Here is an 18,092-nt window from a genome sequence, read left to right as displayed (position 1 = left end):
ATTTGATATAGCCTTTTCTTATTTTTCTGTATTAATAATATATATTAAGTTTGACTTGTTTATTTTTACTATCCACCGGCCCTCATGGAATATAAACTCCACTGGCACAGGGACCTGGTACAGCTGATCCACCACTCTATTCCCAGGGTCTATTACCATGTTGGGCACGTCTTATGTGTTCAATACAAAGTGTTAAACTCACAAATGAATGGACAAGTAATTTTAACCTTGTCAGACTTGTTTCCACATCTGTAAAATGGAGATGACAATACTTGCCTTAGAGGGTTCATGCAAGGGTTAAATGAAGTAATAAACAGTGTCTGGTCCAGTTAGTAGTGCATTATAGGTGTTCAATAAATGGCATCTATTTCTTTCCCATATATTATACATCCGATCCTCACAGTAACAGTACATTGTCGGGCACGAGTTATTGTCCGCATTTGGCAGATGAGAAAGTTGAGGCACAGAAAGACAGGTCAGAAAGAGGACTCTTACCTGGACTTGAATCTGGACCACACAGCCAACCATGCCGAGAAAAACCTGACTTTTATTCTCCGACACCTGCTACGAACCTCACCCACGTTTGCAAGCTTCTTTACTCCCATCCTTCCCTCCCACCCTGGACCTGCTCATTCCCGGGGTAGGAGGTGCTGGGCCTGCTGCTTCTCTGTACGGAGCTGGTGCTCCACGTTCCAGGGGCCCAGCTGAGCACTGCATACCGGGCCACACAGCTCTCTCCTCAGCAGAGCAGGCCTGTTGTCCTGTGCCAATATGCTGTTGTACAAACACAGGAAACCATGTACCACGTGTTCTGGACCTTCTCCAGAAGGACTGTGGTGGAGCAGCCCAATTATTCCCACCACATCAGACAATGCCCAGGGGCTGGCGCCCTCACACACACACAGTGTCAAAGCTAAGCCACCAAGTCAATGTCTCATGCCGTTGTGCAGCCAATAATCTATCTAAGATGCCTTAATCTATAGAGACAGTGGTCCTTTAACTTACACTGGATTTGGGGGGCATTGAGTCGATGTTTACTTGCTTTGACAGAGTCACACTTTACGCCACTAATTCCAGAGATCATTTTCACCCCAGCGCCTCCTTGACTCTCTGGTGCAACCACAGCCAATAAGCCTTGCAGCCACTGAAATTCTCCATACTCCATCTTTCCAAACAAATTGCATTCTTCAGCTCTCTGTGCACCTTACATTCCACTCAGTTTCCTGAACATTCTTTGGAGCATTCCCTTTTCAAAACCCTTTCTCTGTTGAATAGTACAGCACGGAGATGGCCCATGGTATGTATTTATTCACTTACCTGCTCCACCTAGGACCTGAAGTTTGGATGAGGCTGGTTTGCATAAACATATGCCAAATTTCAAAGAGTGTATATTGTCAAAGGCAGCTGAAATGGGATGTTTCTCTTTGTGGGCCATGTCTCCAAGTTGCAGAAAATGGGATCCATGGGCTGATGCTATGGTCTCTGCTATCAAGACATGTCTGCCACAAGCCCTTATGGTCTTTTTATACGTCAGATGTGGGCTCCTTAAAATCAGCCACACCAGGTCCTTGCATTCCATGGAGTGTTGAAATATCCTTTGTTGACCTGAAACAAATAGACTACCAAATATTTCTCCAGCAAAGATGAGTTTGTTTGGGATCAGCAGAGAATTGCAGTTTGGGGTCTGCAACCCTGGTGAGCTACGTGCAAGTCCCCACACGGCAAGGGAAGGAGAACGCTTTTATAGCAGGGGAAAAGGACGCTGGGAGGGCTGTAGGAAACATGAGTCCGTAGCTTTCTAGTGGCTGAGTCCTTCTTCCTGTTGGGCTCTGCTATTACCTCAGGGCATGAGAACTCCCCCTTCTGGTCTCCCAACTCTATTTAGTTGAGGTTTCTGTTTATTGGGGTTTTTTTTTTACACTTAAATTTTTTTTATTATTTTAATTAAAAAAATTTTTTTACAGTAGGTCCTTGTTATTTATCCATTTCAAATATAGCAGTGTGTGCATGTCAATACCAAAATCCCAATCTACCCTTCCCCCACCGGTAAACATAAGTTCATTCTCTAAGTCTGCGAGTCTGTTTCTGTTTTGTAAATAAGTTTATTTGCATCATTTTTTTTAGATTCCACATATAAGCGATATCATATGGTATTTGTCTTTCTCTGTCCAACTTACTTAGTGTGATAATCTCCAGGTCCATCCATTTTGCTGCAAATGGCATCACTTCATTCTTTTCAATGGCTAATATTCCATTGTGTATATCTACCACATCTTCTCTATCCATTCTTCTGCTGATGGTCATTGAGGTTACTTCCGTGTCTTGGCTACTGTAAACAGTGCCGCAATGAACACTGGGGTGCATGTATCCTTTCGAACCATGTTTTTCTCCAGATATATGCCCAGGAGTGGGATTGCTGGATCATATGGCAGCTCTATTTTACACTATAACATAACTATAGATGCAGATATGTTTACAGCCATGCTGCTTCCTCTCTCCCCTGCTTCCTTCACATGCAGCTCACTCCACCATGGGAAGGAGCACTCACCAACAGTCTTACCAGCTCTGTGAATGAATCCTCATGGGTCTTGTCCTTTAGAAAAAAATAAAAATAAAGCGCAACAACAAACACAGACCTATTTTAGGCAATGGTTTGATAAATTTTTTATAAACTACAGGTAGTTAAATGTTTAATCTTGGCAGTTAGAGGAGATCTAAACAAGAGGCAAGGGGGCACTTGTCTCACACTGAAGGTAGTTACTGCTTGAAAATAGAAGCTTAGAGTTTAAAAGGACTCAGAGGATTGTTTTAGGATATTCATTTCTATATACATAACTGAGACATTGAGAATTGGGGGTCATTTTGTTTCATTTGTTTCTATAGCAAAAAGGCAAAGAAAATGTAAGCAACGTGATCATTTGTGACATTTCTTAGGTTTATTAAAGTATAAGAATACAGACTAACATTTCTGAAACAAAAATTGAAACCTATGATTTGACAAGGAAAAGTATGTTTATGAGATTAGAACACAAAATTGGAAACTATATTTGCTTCAGAAAAGCTGGGTGTCATAGTGGCCATATCCACAGGCAAGATGTTCGAAAAACTGTTTGAAAATGCAATGAATACAGTAAAAAGTTGTTGAATTCAATTCAGCCTGTCAGTCATTAAGCAGTTCTTGTGCACCTGCTGAGATGAAGCTAATACATGCAAGTTCACATAAACTGCAATTTAAAAATCTAACAGTTGCTTGCTTTTATTTAGTCATGAAAAAGAAGTGTTATTAGCAAATATTTTGATTATATTAAAATAATTTAAAACAAGAATCTCAAGATTTTGTCATCTAGATCTGATATTTAATATGTTGACACTTTTAGGCAAATCCAGAACTAAAGGTTAAATTCTTTCAACAAGTATCAATAACCATATTCCAGGCATGAAGTTAACATGTAACTACATTAGCTTCTTTATAATTCTCACTGTCCCTGTTCTATGTCCCCTCCAATCTTCCTTCTACATAGTTACCAAAACAATCCTCCTAAAATACTAATTTGGTATTAATCTCCTATTTTAAACATTTCCATGATTCCCAATGACCTACAAGTCAGAGTCCATTTTTTTTAATTTTAATTTTTAATTATTTTTCAAAAATTTTTATTGAAATAGTTATTTACAATGTTGTGTCAGTTTCAGGTATACAGCAAAGTTATTCAGTTATATATATATTCTTTTCAAAATCCGTGTTTCAATTGCAGCATACAAGTTTCTTCACAATCTGGCTGCCACTTAAACCTTCCTATCTCATCCTCCTCCAGTTCAACTCCTGACACTAAAAAAAAATATTTTTCCAGCTCACTGAATCTCATATTTTCTAAACATTTTGTGATAGGGCTAGCAACTTACCCATAGTACAATTTGTAGAGTAGTGGAAAATATGATTTCTTTATTTTGGACAGAAAAATTGTTGAAATCTTCAGCTTGCTTCAGTCACTCTTAGATGACCGAGTCTTGGCTTAGATGAGAGAGCAGCAGAGACAGCTGTCTTCTAGACATCTATATATATGAGATTAAGGTAGGATCTGGCCCACCATTCATTAGATAGACTCTCAATAAACTTACATGACTATCAGACAGTAAAATTTTTGATAAACTTTTGATGAAAAGGCTGAAAATTGTAGATCAGATGATTAACTGTGGCCTAAATAAATAGGAGTTTGTTTTTACATGACAAAAAAATCCAAAGATAAGTAAGTGCTATTGTTAGTTTATCTGTTCTGTGATAACATGGATGAGAAGCTCTTTCTGGTTTTCACTCCACATGCTTAGCATAGTGGCTTTTTCCTCAGATTTCTAGCTTCGTGGACAAAGAAAGGAAGCTTCAGGAGCATGCTCCCAGCCATATCCCTGTCTTATTCAGATAAAAAATCATTATACAAAAGCCACCCCCCAGCAAATTCCACTTATAGCTCATTGATCAATACTTGGTCAAATATTCACCCCAGTCGGTAAGCGACGAATCGAAAGTGATTATCCGGCTTTTTCAACCTCACTAATGGCAAGGGAAAAAGGGGTTGGCCCTGGATGTTGGTGTCTTTCTCAGTGCTTTTCAGGAGTTGGGAAAGGTGGTCCTTAGACCCCTAGAGTGTCCTTGTCAATGATCTGTCGGCCTGGTCTCTGCTGACTTTATAAAATTTCCTGGACGACTCAGGCTCCTCTGACCACTCTTTGGACCCTGACCATACACTGAGGTCTGACTACATTAGTCACTTGGTCCCTTACCAGATGGCACAACCCAGTGCATTTGCCGTAGAGTTCCTTATTCCCACCACAACAGCTTCCTTATCCACATTACACAGGAATCAAGAATGTTCTATAAAGAATAATACAGTCCCCTTCTGCTTACTCACACTCTGCTACCATGTTTATTTGTAATACGGAAATGTCCCTCAACTGACTTGGAGGCAGCCTACAAGTTGTTTCCTTCTGGAACAAAACCAAAGCTCCCCAGTTCTTGGAGTTCCATACCTTCTCCAGTGTTTCAAAACCATTCTCTCCCCACCAGCTCAGCCTTGAGTGTGTACTGGGGAGCATGGTGGAGGGACTCTAGTATCTTCCAACCTTTGTCTTTGTTCTCAGTCCTCCGACTCTCACAGTGCCTCCCAGTAATCCAAACAATTAAGATACCTTTTACTTTCCTCCAGGCCATATCTTTCATCTTCCAAACTCCATTCTCATGGCTAAGCTGAAACAACGATTAATGTTACCTATTCTATACAATCAGAAAAGCAGCTACAGTAGCCATCAGGCTCAATCTTTAATGTTAAATAAGAACTAAAATAATTTTTCAAGTCCTTATTCTCTCAACCTATTGCCTGTTGGCAAAATCCTATTTTGAATGTAACAATCTAATTTTTCAAAATGCTACCCTGTTATAATTTCAAGTTCTTACATACAGTCTGTATTTAAGACGTGCTATATGCACATTCCTCTACTTCACCTGTCTCTTTCTATATTTGGTGATAATCCTAGGTATCCTGAAAGACTCTTTTAAATGTCACCTACTCTGTGAAACAATTAACAACTTAGAGGGGGTTTTCTACCCTTACTTAAGATCCCAAAGAATTTTAATAGCATTATTTATAGTGCTTTCACCTTATAAGTATTTGATTAATACTCTCTTTCCCTTTGGGGGAAACCTACAGCTTATTTAAACTTTCTTTCCCTAAACCCATATGGGGATTCATGAATATGTGTTGAATGAATGCCTGACAGCATGCTTGCTTTTCCCGAGAATATATTTTACTTTTATACTAGGACAATCCAAACTGGAGGTTGATTGTCACTACTCTACTGAATGCTCTGGCAGAACAGTCTAGAACCATTCATGCCAAGCTCTGGTATTTTCCAGAGTAGCCTTTGGAAATAACCTTTGGATGTGAGCTTCCTTTTAACTTATTTAAATGATTTTAACATACCCACTCATAATATTACTAGATGAGAAAAGGAAGTTTTGGGTATGGTTTTATTTTCCTTAGCAGTTAAGAACATTTAAAATAATATTTGATTTTATATGAGTTTGAATTTCTAAACTTCTGAAAATCCTACTGTCTCAGAAGTTGAGACCTATCCCATGTTCATATTATAGTTGGCCCTGAATAAAATGTTTAAAACCACCACAAAGTTCAGTTAAAAAATATATATATATATGATGTGATATATATACATTATATATATATATATATATAATGTATATATAGATATATCACTAAGCAGTTAAAATAATAGTTCAAGGTGTTGTTCCCTTTTTTTTTTTCTTTTTTTTTTGTGGTATGCGGGCCTCTCACTGTTGTGGCCTCTCCTGTTGCGGAGCACAGGCTCCAGACGCGCAGGCTCAGAGGCCATGGCTCACGGGCCCAGCCGCTCCACGGCATGCGGGATCTTCCCGGACCGGGGCACGAACCCGCATCCCCTGCATCGGCAGGCGGACTCTCAACCACTGCGCCACCAGGGAAGCCCTCCCTTTAATTTTTGTTTCTGAAAAGGAAGCTTCAAAGCATTATTATTAATCCTAAAGCATACTCATTTATTCACTTTGCTGTACAGCAGAAATTAACACAACATTGTAAAGCAACCATACTTCAATAAAATTTTACAAAAATAATACTACTCATTTATCTCTTCTTTGAAAACTTAACAAGGGATGGGATGTGTATCCACCTCCCTTTTTGCAAAGGGCCTGGCTTTTAACTGTTTAACATTTAACAGTCTTGTCTGCTTGTTAACCTGGTGTTGTCTTCAACTCTCTTTGGAACAGCTATCTCCCAGCTGCAGTTAAACATTCAGCCTAGAAGCTCCCAGCCCACAAGACTTTCTCCATTATTCCCAAGTTTACCAACAGGGAAGCTGCAGTGTTCTCACAGAAAAAGCCAAAAGTTGCTTGAAGAGTTCCAGTATAAGTCATATTTTCCATTTTTATTTTATTTCTGATCCGGAGGCTTAGATCAAGTCTAACTTCTTTGAAGCCCATGGTTTTGAGATATTAAATTCCATCACAGCATTAATATCTGACACTCTTAAAAAGTTCCTACAGTGCATACATTTTCACCAAACACTTTAAATATTTTGTGGTTCTAAATATTATGCTCTACTTGAGTTGGGGAGCCACGGGACATATCTTAAAAGTCAAAGGACAGAGGAGGATATAGAATGGAAAAGTGATAGTCCCCCTTTGTGTTCCAATCTATGCCACAAATCCCCTTCACCTTGATGGAAGTAACTCTGATGCACTATCTTCCTATGCTTTTCCAGGTCAGGTCACAAATGTATTGATTCAGGCGAATGCAGCTTTTCACACTTTGGATGATGGGATGGATGAAGCTCCTTATATCTGGGTCAACATCTGGCTTCCATTATATGTTATATACTGCAGAAAATGAAGGAGCACAAAAGCATATTATCGCAGCCTCGATTTCTTCCTCTGATCATATACACTCTCAGAAACACACATATACACACACACCCATAGGCATTTTTACTTAATAGTGTCATAATATGCACACTGATGCATTTATTTTACTACTTCCTAGTCATCTTTCTATGTCCGAATATGTGACCATGTCTCATCTTTCTTAATGAGGATCCCATAGCATGGATTTCCCTATAATCCATGTAATCATTTCTGTATCGTTAGATGCTTGGGTTGTCTACAGTTTTTCCTGTTACAAAAAAATATCTGCAATTTTTGTCTTTTCACATATGCAAACTTTCTGGAAGGCAGGTTTCAAGAAGTAAAACCCGAAGGTGATTCAGGTTTTGTTTCTGATGGATAACCACCAAAGAGCTTCAAAAAGACTAATAATTACACCCCACGCCGTATAAAAGTCCAAGATTCCTCACACTCTCATCAACACTGGATAATAAAGGAGAAAACTTTTTATTATATATGTATGAAAAAATAAATTATGAAAAATATACAGTGGTGTTTGTATCTCCAATTAGAGAAGAAACATTTTTTTGAGATTTTTACATTTTATTTTTTCAATTTAAGTATAGTTGCTTTACTTTACAGTGTTGTATTAGTTTCTAGTGTACAGCAAAGTGAGTCAGCTATATGTATACATAAATCCCCTCTTTTGTGGATTTTCTTCCCATTTAAGTCACAGCAGAACACTGAGTAGAGTTCCCTGTGCTGTACAGTAGGTTCTCATTAGTTGTCTATTTAGACATAGTATCCACAGCGTATATATGTCAGAAACATTTTCAAAGTCTATTTGTTTCTTAAGTTTTAAAACCACACATAAACCTGGACATAAGCAGCACACATCACTTCCCGATTAAATGGGGTTATAACTGTGTTTGTTATATTAAAGGATGAGCTCCTCCAACAAAGAGAACCCAACATACAGTGGCTTACAGAATATAGAAATTTCTTTCTCATGTAACAGAACTGTAATGAGCAGTTCTGATGGACAAGACAGATCCGCTAGGTGTAGTCATTCAAGACCCAGGTTCTTGCCACCTTATTGTTCCTTCATCTTCTAGAACACAAAAGAAGCTAGATACCTACCATACCCAGAAAGAGTCTAGAGGAGGCTTGTTCAATGTTTTAATTTCCAGACCCAGACACATCACTTCTGCTCACATTCTGTTGACAAGAACTTGGCCATCTAACTGCAGGGGGACTGGGAAATGCAGTCCAGCTAAGAGGCCTGGACTCAACCACAACTCCATTTTCATGACAGAAGGGGAGAACAGATTTGGTCAAATTATCAGTCTTGCCACACTTACTAAACTTCCAGATATCATAGTAGTGATTCAAGTAACTAAACTAAATTAAGGAGAAAGCATTTCCTAAAGTCAAATCCAGGAGAAGATAGAATTGCTATATTCAAAAGACAATGTTTTTACATACATGTGCTGTAAATTACACACAAACTTTGATATAAACAGAGCACATCATTCAAATTACATAGAAATTTTCTCCCAATGATTTTTTGTTTAAGTATTTACTACTATGTGGTCCATCCTATGCCATCTAAAGGAACTGATCATTTCTCCTTATCTGCAGAAATGACCTCTAAATATTGCAATGACTTAGAATGAAGTCCCAGGACACCCCACTTGTCACACTTTTTTCTTCAATTTGTGGCAGTTTCTTCTCATGTTTGTTCAATTCTGTGCCATTTTTCAAAAACAAATTTGTAATAACTTAACATTTTGAAAGTATACACAAATAAGCCTAAAAAGAATTTAGTGTCTAGAAGAAAAGTCACCAAATGTATGCTCTATATTCAGTGAGATGTCAATTCCAAAGCTGGGCCTGAGATAGAAGAGAATAGAGGAAGCCGTAAACCCTTCTAGTTGGACTCAAGCCTGTGCTGGAATACAGGCCTAACTCCAGTCTTGCTGGCACATTGAACACATTTCACTAAAGGCATACAAAAGGTCCTTTATTGTTTTCGGGAAAATGATAAGACCAGCTGAAGAGTTTAATGCCTTTTTTGGCAGTGAGAGATGGAGTCAGGGAACTTTGGAAACTCAAAGGGAGCAATAAAATGGCCATGTGAAAAGGGCACTTTGGAAATATAGCAATGACGGCACCATAAGATGCATAAATGCGATCAAGGTTTACTGCTGGAGATGTCACCAGAGCTTCTGATGTGCTGTCACTCTCTACTGAGCCTGGCAGCTCATTTTTAGAGGAGCAGGGAGTCACAAATAAGCACCAATGAAGGTAACTCCAGGACTGCAGCCTGATGCATTCTGACCTCATAAACAAGGTATTCTGTAGAATGTATGCACGAGCCAAGGACCGTGTAAAAGGTGATATAAAAGTCTCAGTTCTCAACAGAGAACAGAGGAGTAGGTAGTCTACCATTAACTTTACCAGATGGCTTCTTTAAGCACGGTCATAAATAATAAGTGAATGTAACGTAAAAAGAATCGAAGAGAATGAATGGACAATTACTTCAGCCTGTCCATTATACAAGACTTCTAATGTTTTAAAGAAACTTGGCACGTTTTTTTCTGGAGAAGCTTACACCTCCATCCTCTGTCCCATATAGATTACACTGACTAATCTCTTTCATGCTCATAGACATCTCACATGCCCATGTTTGTTACCTGAAGATATATTGTACTCCTGTGTTTAGCTTGGTACATTTTCCTTTCCAAAAATGTCTCTGGGACTTCCCTTCATCAGGAATCATTCTCTTTTCAGTTGAATGTCACTCACCTGTGACAAAGACTCATTAGCTGCTTAATGGGAAGCACGACATAGCAGGAAAAATATGCCCAGGCCAACTGCCTGCTCAAGAGCCTGGCTTTAATTTTCTCAGCATCCCAACCCAATCTTTCTCTAGGAGGCCGATGATAGGGTTGAGAGTGAATTATTTGTCTGATGGCTTTCTAATAGGGAGATGGTTCCGAGAGAGTCAGGATGGAGGTGGCCAATCTTCTGCACACGTGTGAGCCAAGTCAAATTACAGTCCAGAGGGCCGGTGGTGAAAGACAACACATTAACCTGCACTGACACCTGTTCATCTGACACACCCTTTCCTGAACTCAAAAGGTCTGTTTCTTTTGAAATATTTATGTCACTGAAAGTAAAGGTCATTCCATTCTGGTGTTTCACTTTACAGGATGATTAAAACTGACACTTAAAACAATGAAATCAGTTTCCAAGGCAGAGAGTAAACAAACGAAGATGCATCCTTTCTGCCACAAGAGAAGTAAAGGAAATGTACATATCAGGTCCTGAAAGGTAAATCTTCAATCGATTTTAAATGGGATTTTTTTTTTTCTTTTTTTTTGCGGTATGCGGGCCTCTCACTGCTGTGGCCTCTCCCGCTGCGGAGCACAGGCTCCGGACGCGCAGGCCCAGCGGCCATGGCTCACGGGCCCAGCCGCTCCGCGGCATATGGGATCCTCCCAGACCGGGGCACGAACCCGTATCCCCTGCATCGGCAGGCGGACTCCCAACCACTGCGCCACCAGGGAGGCCCCTTAAATGGGATTTTTATTCAAATATCCAAATGACTGTTTCTCTGGAGCCTCTTCAATGAGTCCATAGTAACCAAATTGAACATATTGCCTTATTCTATTATGCTGTGTCCTCTTGACTGTCAAATTCTGGAGAACTCAAAACAAGTGTGCAAGTGAAACTGAGAGAGGTTAATATCACAAGGGCATTTGTTGCTTATTAAGATTCTCTATGTGCTGATTCTCAGAGGCATGTTAATGATTAAATTAATAAAAATCATATTTTTACCTGACACTTTAGATTTAATTTTTGTAATTTAAAAGAAAAACATAATCAAGCATAAAAGGAATTTGCATTTTGAAATAAAGTTAGTAACTTGGACTTGGGCTTCTTTTCAGTTTGCTCAATGCTTTTTGCAATATTCATGCACCTGTGGTCTCATGTCTTTTCCCATCAATCCACTGAAATTGCTGTCAACGTGTGTGATAATGACTTCTTTGTTATTAAATCCAGGTGACATTTCTCAGTCCTTAACCTACTTTACCTCTTACTCATACACCTAAACAATATTTACCAAATATCTACTAAGTTTCAGGCACTGCATTAAATGTCAGGCATAAATGTTGAAGCAGAGTTTATTGTGGAATAGAGGAGTTGGACATTAATGAGTTACAGAAATAAGTATTCAATTGTTGACTCATAAAGAATAAACATAGCATGCACTAAGAGAATATAGTTGGGAAATATAATTTAGCCAGAGACGTCAGCAAAATTTCCCAGAGGAAATGACTTCTAAGCTGAAATTTAAAACTTATTTACTCTAAAATACCTATGTACAACTATGTAACTTATTTATCTTCCATTCAGTCAGTCAAAAACATCAACTAACCAGTATGTTCACAGATACCACATAATACTGCTCAATAGGTCTTAGCTGGGCTCACTTAAACTGATAAATTGAGGCTAGAATACAGTACAGTGCCTGATACATAATAGACTAGTGGGTAGGCTGGGGGTGACTGGTTTACAATAACTTAACTAGCATAGCTAGGATAACCAATGCATCTTTCCACTTCATCATTCTTTGGCATGCCAACTCAGACCTAATCACTTGGCAGGCACAAGGTTTTAAGACAGAGAGAAGAAACCTGCAAAGTCTCCTCAGGTCGAGGCTCAGAAATCACACACATCAATTCCACCACAGTATACAGACCCAAGCAAGTCACAGGCCATCCCAGATTTAATGAGTAAAGGAAATTGATAGGAGAAGCTTCAAGGTCATAATGCAAGATCAGAAAGAAAACTTGGAATAATTTGTGGCCATTTTTGCAATCTACCACAACAATGAGGTAGGTGTTATTTCTCCCTATTTTATAGATGATGAACTAAAGCTGGAATATAGCACAATGCCTAGCACAAAGTAATATTCACTAAGTATTATAAAAATAAAAGAATACAGTCATGAATAAATTGAATAATTAAATTAATTCATACTTAAATAGAGCTATGGTTGAGGCCTGGATTGTCTGTTTCCATGGCCTGATTCTTTCTTGTTACTCTATACTGGCTCCTGAATATAAAAAATTAAATGAAATATAACAGTTGAGGAATAACATGGCTGTCTCCAGCTGGAGACTCCCACTGCTAGCCATGAGACAGCTACATAGGAAGCAGGGGTTTTAAAACATTGGACAATAAACAGCACAGAACTATGATCCCTGAGAGGAGGGAAACACATGAGAAAAACTCTAAAAGTGCTCCAACTTACAGCCTAGAAGTTTCCAGGTTGAAGTACAGAGTGGGGAAATCCAAACAGAACCTGGCATTCTTCCTAAATTTGAGATTAGTGGTCAAGAAGCTCAAGATAGCTAGAATTTGTAGAACAGAGTACTGGAGAGGATAAAGCTGCACAGAGAGAAAGCTCCAAAGAGCTATGGAAAAATACCATTGAGTCTATGACTGAGCACAGTTCTGTGAATGCAAAAGAAGAAACTACTCAAAGCCAGGGAAAGAACCACTGAAAAGCAGAAGGTGAACAAGTTGTAGAGCTCAAATAGGGCTGGGAATAGTTCATGTTCCCCTCAGCCAGAGTAGAGAGTTGTTTTTTTTTTTTTTTTTTTTTTGTGGTACGCGGGCCTCTCACTGTTGTGGCCTCTCCCGTTGTGGAGCACAGGCTCTGGACGCGCAGGCTCAGCGTCCAGGGCTCACGGGCCCAGCTGCTCCACAGCATGTGGGATCTTCCCGGACTAGGGCACGAACCCGTGTCCCCTGCATCGGCAGGCGGACTCTCAACCACTGCGCCACCAGGGAAGCCCTGAGAGATTTTATAATATACAGGAAAATGAGTAGAATGGCCAGGAGGGTACTGCCTTAGTAGTGGGGCTAAGTTAGCTTGAGACAAAAGGCTTCTCTGGATTCAGGAAAGCCTCAGAAGGATCAAACTAGTTCCAAATAACTTAACTGTACATCAGAACAAAATCAACACTCTTTAAAGAAATTAAAAACCAAAACAAAACAAGATTTAACAATGATATTCAACAGCCAGTGAAAAATTACCAGCATGTAAGAATCAGGAAAATATTTGCCCCATAATCAAGAGAAAAATCAATCAACAGAAACAGATCCATATATGACAGAAGTAATGAAACTACAAAGACTTTAGAACAGCTATTATGAATATTATAAATGCTTCATAAATTCAAGGATTAGAAAAACACATTAAAATGATGAAGAGAAAAATGGAAGATATAAAAAAGACCCAAATAGAAGTTTATGAGATGAAAATAGCAATATTTGAAATTGAAAAAATTATATTGTATGTGATTAACAATAGATTATGCAAAAGATCAGTGAATCCAAAACATAGGAATATAAACGATTCAAAAGGAAGCAAAAGAGGTAAAAAGACTAAAAAAGACACTTCCCCCACCAAAAAAATAAATAAATAAATAGAGCATCAGTGACCTGTGAAACAATAACAAATGGTCTAGAGTATGTGCAATTGGAATCACAGATATGGGAATGTAGGGGGAAGGGAGAAAATATTTAAAGAAATAATGGTGTGACGGATTGGAGATTGGGATTGACATATATACACTAATATGTATAAAATGGGTAACTAGTAAAGAAATAATGGCTGACGTTTTTCCAAATTTGATAAAACCAATTAACCCAGATATCCAAGAAGTTTAACAAATCCAAAGAAAAGAAAGTAAAAGAAATTCACACAACCACACATCTTACAAAATTACTGAAAACCAGTGATAAAGGAAAAAAAATCCTAAAATCAGCCATGTTGGAGAAAATATATTTTTCCAAACAAAGATATGAATTACAGCAGAATTTTTGTCAAGAAGTACAGAAGCCAGAACACAGTGGTATAACATCTTTGAAGAACTTAATAATTCTATAAAGAGCAAAAACATCTGGGAAAAATGAATGTATAAAAAAAGACTGTTTTTCAGATGAAAAGGAAGAAAGAAAGAAAGAAAGCTGAGAAAATTCATTGCCATCAAACATGCACGAAAACAAATATTAAAGGAAGTGCTTGGGCAGAGGAAAATGGTAACAGGTGGAAACTAAAATCTACAGAAAAGAATAAAGAATGCTGAAAATAGCAAACATACGGGTAAATGTAAAACCCTTTAAAAATTGTTTTTCTCATTTATAAATATCTTTAAAAGATAATTATTCAAAGCAAAAATAATAATGTATTTGGGGATTTAGAGCATGTAGAAGCATAGATCACTGCAATAGCAGAAAGGTCAGGAGGAAGAAAATGAAAGTATACTACAGTAAGATTCTTACACTGTATGTAGTGGTGTAACGTTATTATTTGAAAGTAGACTATGATAAGTTAAAGGTGTGTACTCTAAACCTTAAAGCAACTGCTGAGAAAAATAAAAGCCAATAAAGAAGATAAAATGAATCATAAAAGTACTTAATTTAAATGAAGGCAGAAAATAGGAATAAAGTATCAAGGAATAGATAGGACAAATAGAAAATAAGAAAAAACCCTATGCAAATGGCTAAATGTTCCATTTAAAAGTCAGAGGTCATCAAACTGAACTTAAAAGAGCTACCCAATTTTATTCTGTCTACAAGAAAGCCACTTAAAATCTGAAGACACAAATTCCATTTAAAAGAATGGAATAAAATATACTATGCAAATACTAAGCATAATAAAGTTGGAATGGCTATATTAATTTCAGATGAAGTAGATTTTAGAATAAGAAATGTTAACAGGAGTAAAAGGGGACACTTCATAATTAATGTGGGATCAATTCATCTAAAGGATGTAATAATTCTAAATGTTTGTGCACCTAATATGTATACAAATACATTTTGAACTTTAAAATACATGAACCAAATACTGATAAAATTGAAAAGAGAAATAGACAATCCTAAATTACAGCTGAAAGATTTCAAAAACTTTCTTGCAATAACAGAGCAATTAGACAAAAAATCAATAGGATATAGAAAACATGAACAACACTATCAACTAACTTGACCTAATTGATATTTATAGAATATTCTCCCCAACAACAGTAGAATACACATTTTTTTTCTTCCAAATGCACACAAAACATTTACAAAATAGAGTATATTCTGGGACATAAAAAAGACTCAATAAATTTTTATAAAGTAGAATCCTTATAAAGTATGTTTTGTGACCACAAGATAATTAAACTAGAAATTAAAAATAGAAAGATGTTTGAAAAATCCCCCAAAGATTTGGAAAAATTTCAAAACATGCTTCTAAATAACCCAGGAGTCAAAGAAGATATCTCATGGAATATTTTCAAACACTTTTAATTTAATGAAAATTAAAATACAACATACTGAATGGTAGAGAGCAGCTAAAGCAATGCTTAGAGGAAAATGTATAGCATTACATGATTTATATAGAAAAGACATTCTCAAATCAGTGATCTAAATTTTCATTTTAATAAGCGAATTAAACCCAAATTAAACAGAAGGAAGCAAGTAATAAAGGTAAAATAGGAGGAAAACAGTAAAACAATGAAGAAAATAAATGAAGCTAAACTCTAGTTTCTAGAAATGATTGTGCCCAGCCAAGGAGGCAAAATGGATTCAACAGATTATAGGATGCAGTATCAAATCACCTCATACAAACATTATCATTAATTACAAAGAAATCTTCAGTCCCTGACAGACACATTCTTACTATTTTTCCTTGTTACTGTTCTAGAAAACATTTTTCTTCCTGTTTCCAGAAAATCTAGCACAGATATAAGTAGTCCATCTTTACCTTGCCTGGTTGCAAAGTAGCATGATGATGCATGTGGGAGCTGAATTCATAATACAACTCTGCTAAAGTATAACCCAGGAGGAAAATACCAGCCTGGTCCAGACCCATGTCAGCAGTAAGTCTTTGCCAGGAAGGTCCGAAATGAAACAGAAAAGTAGGTTCTTGTTTCTTACATACACAGTTGAAGGAAACATTCCCATCAGCCTCTGAACAGGAAAATAAATCCTATTGCTTTGAAAACAACAATATTATATTTGTCTCATTTGATTTTTCAAACCAAGAGAAAGAGGTTTCAACTCACAACACTGTCTTACCCTTTTCCACTTATAACAAACAGTACTGTTGAAACCAAGCAGGACCCTGCGGGGCCCTCTTGGGGTACAAAATCCTTTCTGTGTCTCCTCCTTCTTGTTTGTAGGGAAAAGGCTTTAGCCTTCTAGACCTTCCCTCCAAAGGGAAGATTCAAACAGTTACTAATTAGGGGAGTGAGGGAATGCAGAAACAAAGGAAAAGCAGTCAAGAAACAATAGTGCAGGCATAAAGCAGAGTCCTAGCTCCTCTTCATGGGATATACATAACAATCTGATGCATATCTCTGAGTTCTTCTGTAAGAACAGAGACCCCCACCCAGGTGGAGGTTGGTAACTTCGGGGCGAGCACAAGTACGTGGACCCCAGACTGGTTGGAACAAGAAGCCTGAAGATTGAGACACCTGGAAGCCACCTTGTTACCTCCCCACCAACCAATCAGAAGAAAGTCACACCCTGCAATGCTCACCCCAAATTTTGCCTTTAAAAACTCTTCCCTGAAAACCACAGGGGAATTCAAATCTTTTGAGCAACAGCTGCCCATTCTCTTTGCTTGGCCCTTGCAATAAACCTTCCTCTGCTCCAAACTCCATCATTTTGGTTTGTTGGGCACATGAAATTGGGTTCAATAATACTGCAGACATTAAGAAATGAAAAATTCACTAGAACGTGAATTAATGAGATGGTAGTTTTAAGACCCTTGTAGAAGATCATGTTAAAGTGATCAGGTTTCTTAGGTTTCAGTGTCATCACCTGCTGTGCTAACTAAGTGTCCAAAACTGTCATGCCTTCTTGGGAATAAAATAACCTATCCCTACACATGCTATTTTAAGTCCTTCCATTTCATTCTGCTTTTGAAATGACTTTATTTTCAGACACCCCAGATGTAATCCCTTAGCTGACCACAAAGTGGTTTGTTCTGAAAAATGCTGTAAAGAGCAAATTCTTTGAATCCATATTTCCTCAGTTGACATGACCAAGCTGTTACGATTTCTCAGTGACATGTGGCAATTGCATCTGTAGCAAGTCATAACCAGAGGAAACTCTGGCAGCATAGTGGTTGCACAATTTAGACTCAACCATTGAAGGAGTTAAGTATCTTGGTCTTGAATTCCAGTGTGGCTTAAGGAATGTTAGCAGTCTCTTTTTCCAAAGTTGTGGTGTACATACAACCCAGTTAATTCCCTTACACAAGGCTTAGTCATTATCCCCTGTATATTTTGAGAATGTTTTGTGTGTGGCAAATTAATGTAAACTCATCTTTGTTTGGCTTCTTCCAAACTGTAATTCATTAAATTCTCTATTGGTGAGTTGTTCCACTTCTTTAGTCTGGGAAAAGTCTTTTCCAGATAGTCATCTGTAATGTTGGCCATTCCTCTTCTTTGCATAAGTACAATTTAACTAGTCATAAAACACCACAGGGGGTCCATCCAAGTTCCCTTGGAAGCTTCAAAGCCAGGAAGACACAAGGACAAGTTTTTCTTGAATTCCTTTCCACTCCCCACTCCAGAGCCCATGGTTCTCCATGCTG

The 18,092-nt window shown here is 37.9% G+C and overlaps 1 protein-coding gene across 2 annotated transcripts in view; it reads right to left on the bottom strand.

The window, feature by feature from the left end:
• Positions 1-2,934: 2,934 nt before the first annotated feature.
• BCKDHB (branched chain keto acid dehydrogenase E1 subunit beta) overlaps positions 2,935-18,092 on the bottom strand; it is a 289,393-nt gene continuing 274,235 nt past the window's right edge. For both annotated transcript variants that reach the window (XM_082633565.1, XM_082633568.1), the window contains one exon: positions 2,935-7,423. The gene's annotated coding sequence lies outside the window, so the exon portion shown is untranslated. The remainder of the gene's footprint in view (positions 7,424-18,092) is intronic.

Source organism: Mesoplodon mirus (assembly GCF_964341445.2).
Source record: "Mesoplodon mirus genome assembly, chromosome: 10".
NCBI lineage: Eukaryota > Metazoa > Chordata > Mammalia > Artiodactyla > Ziphiidae > Mesoplodon > Mesoplodon mirus.
The sequence above is the reverse complement of the archived record's forward strand: the minus strand, read 5'-3'. Positions and strand labels throughout refer to the sequence as shown.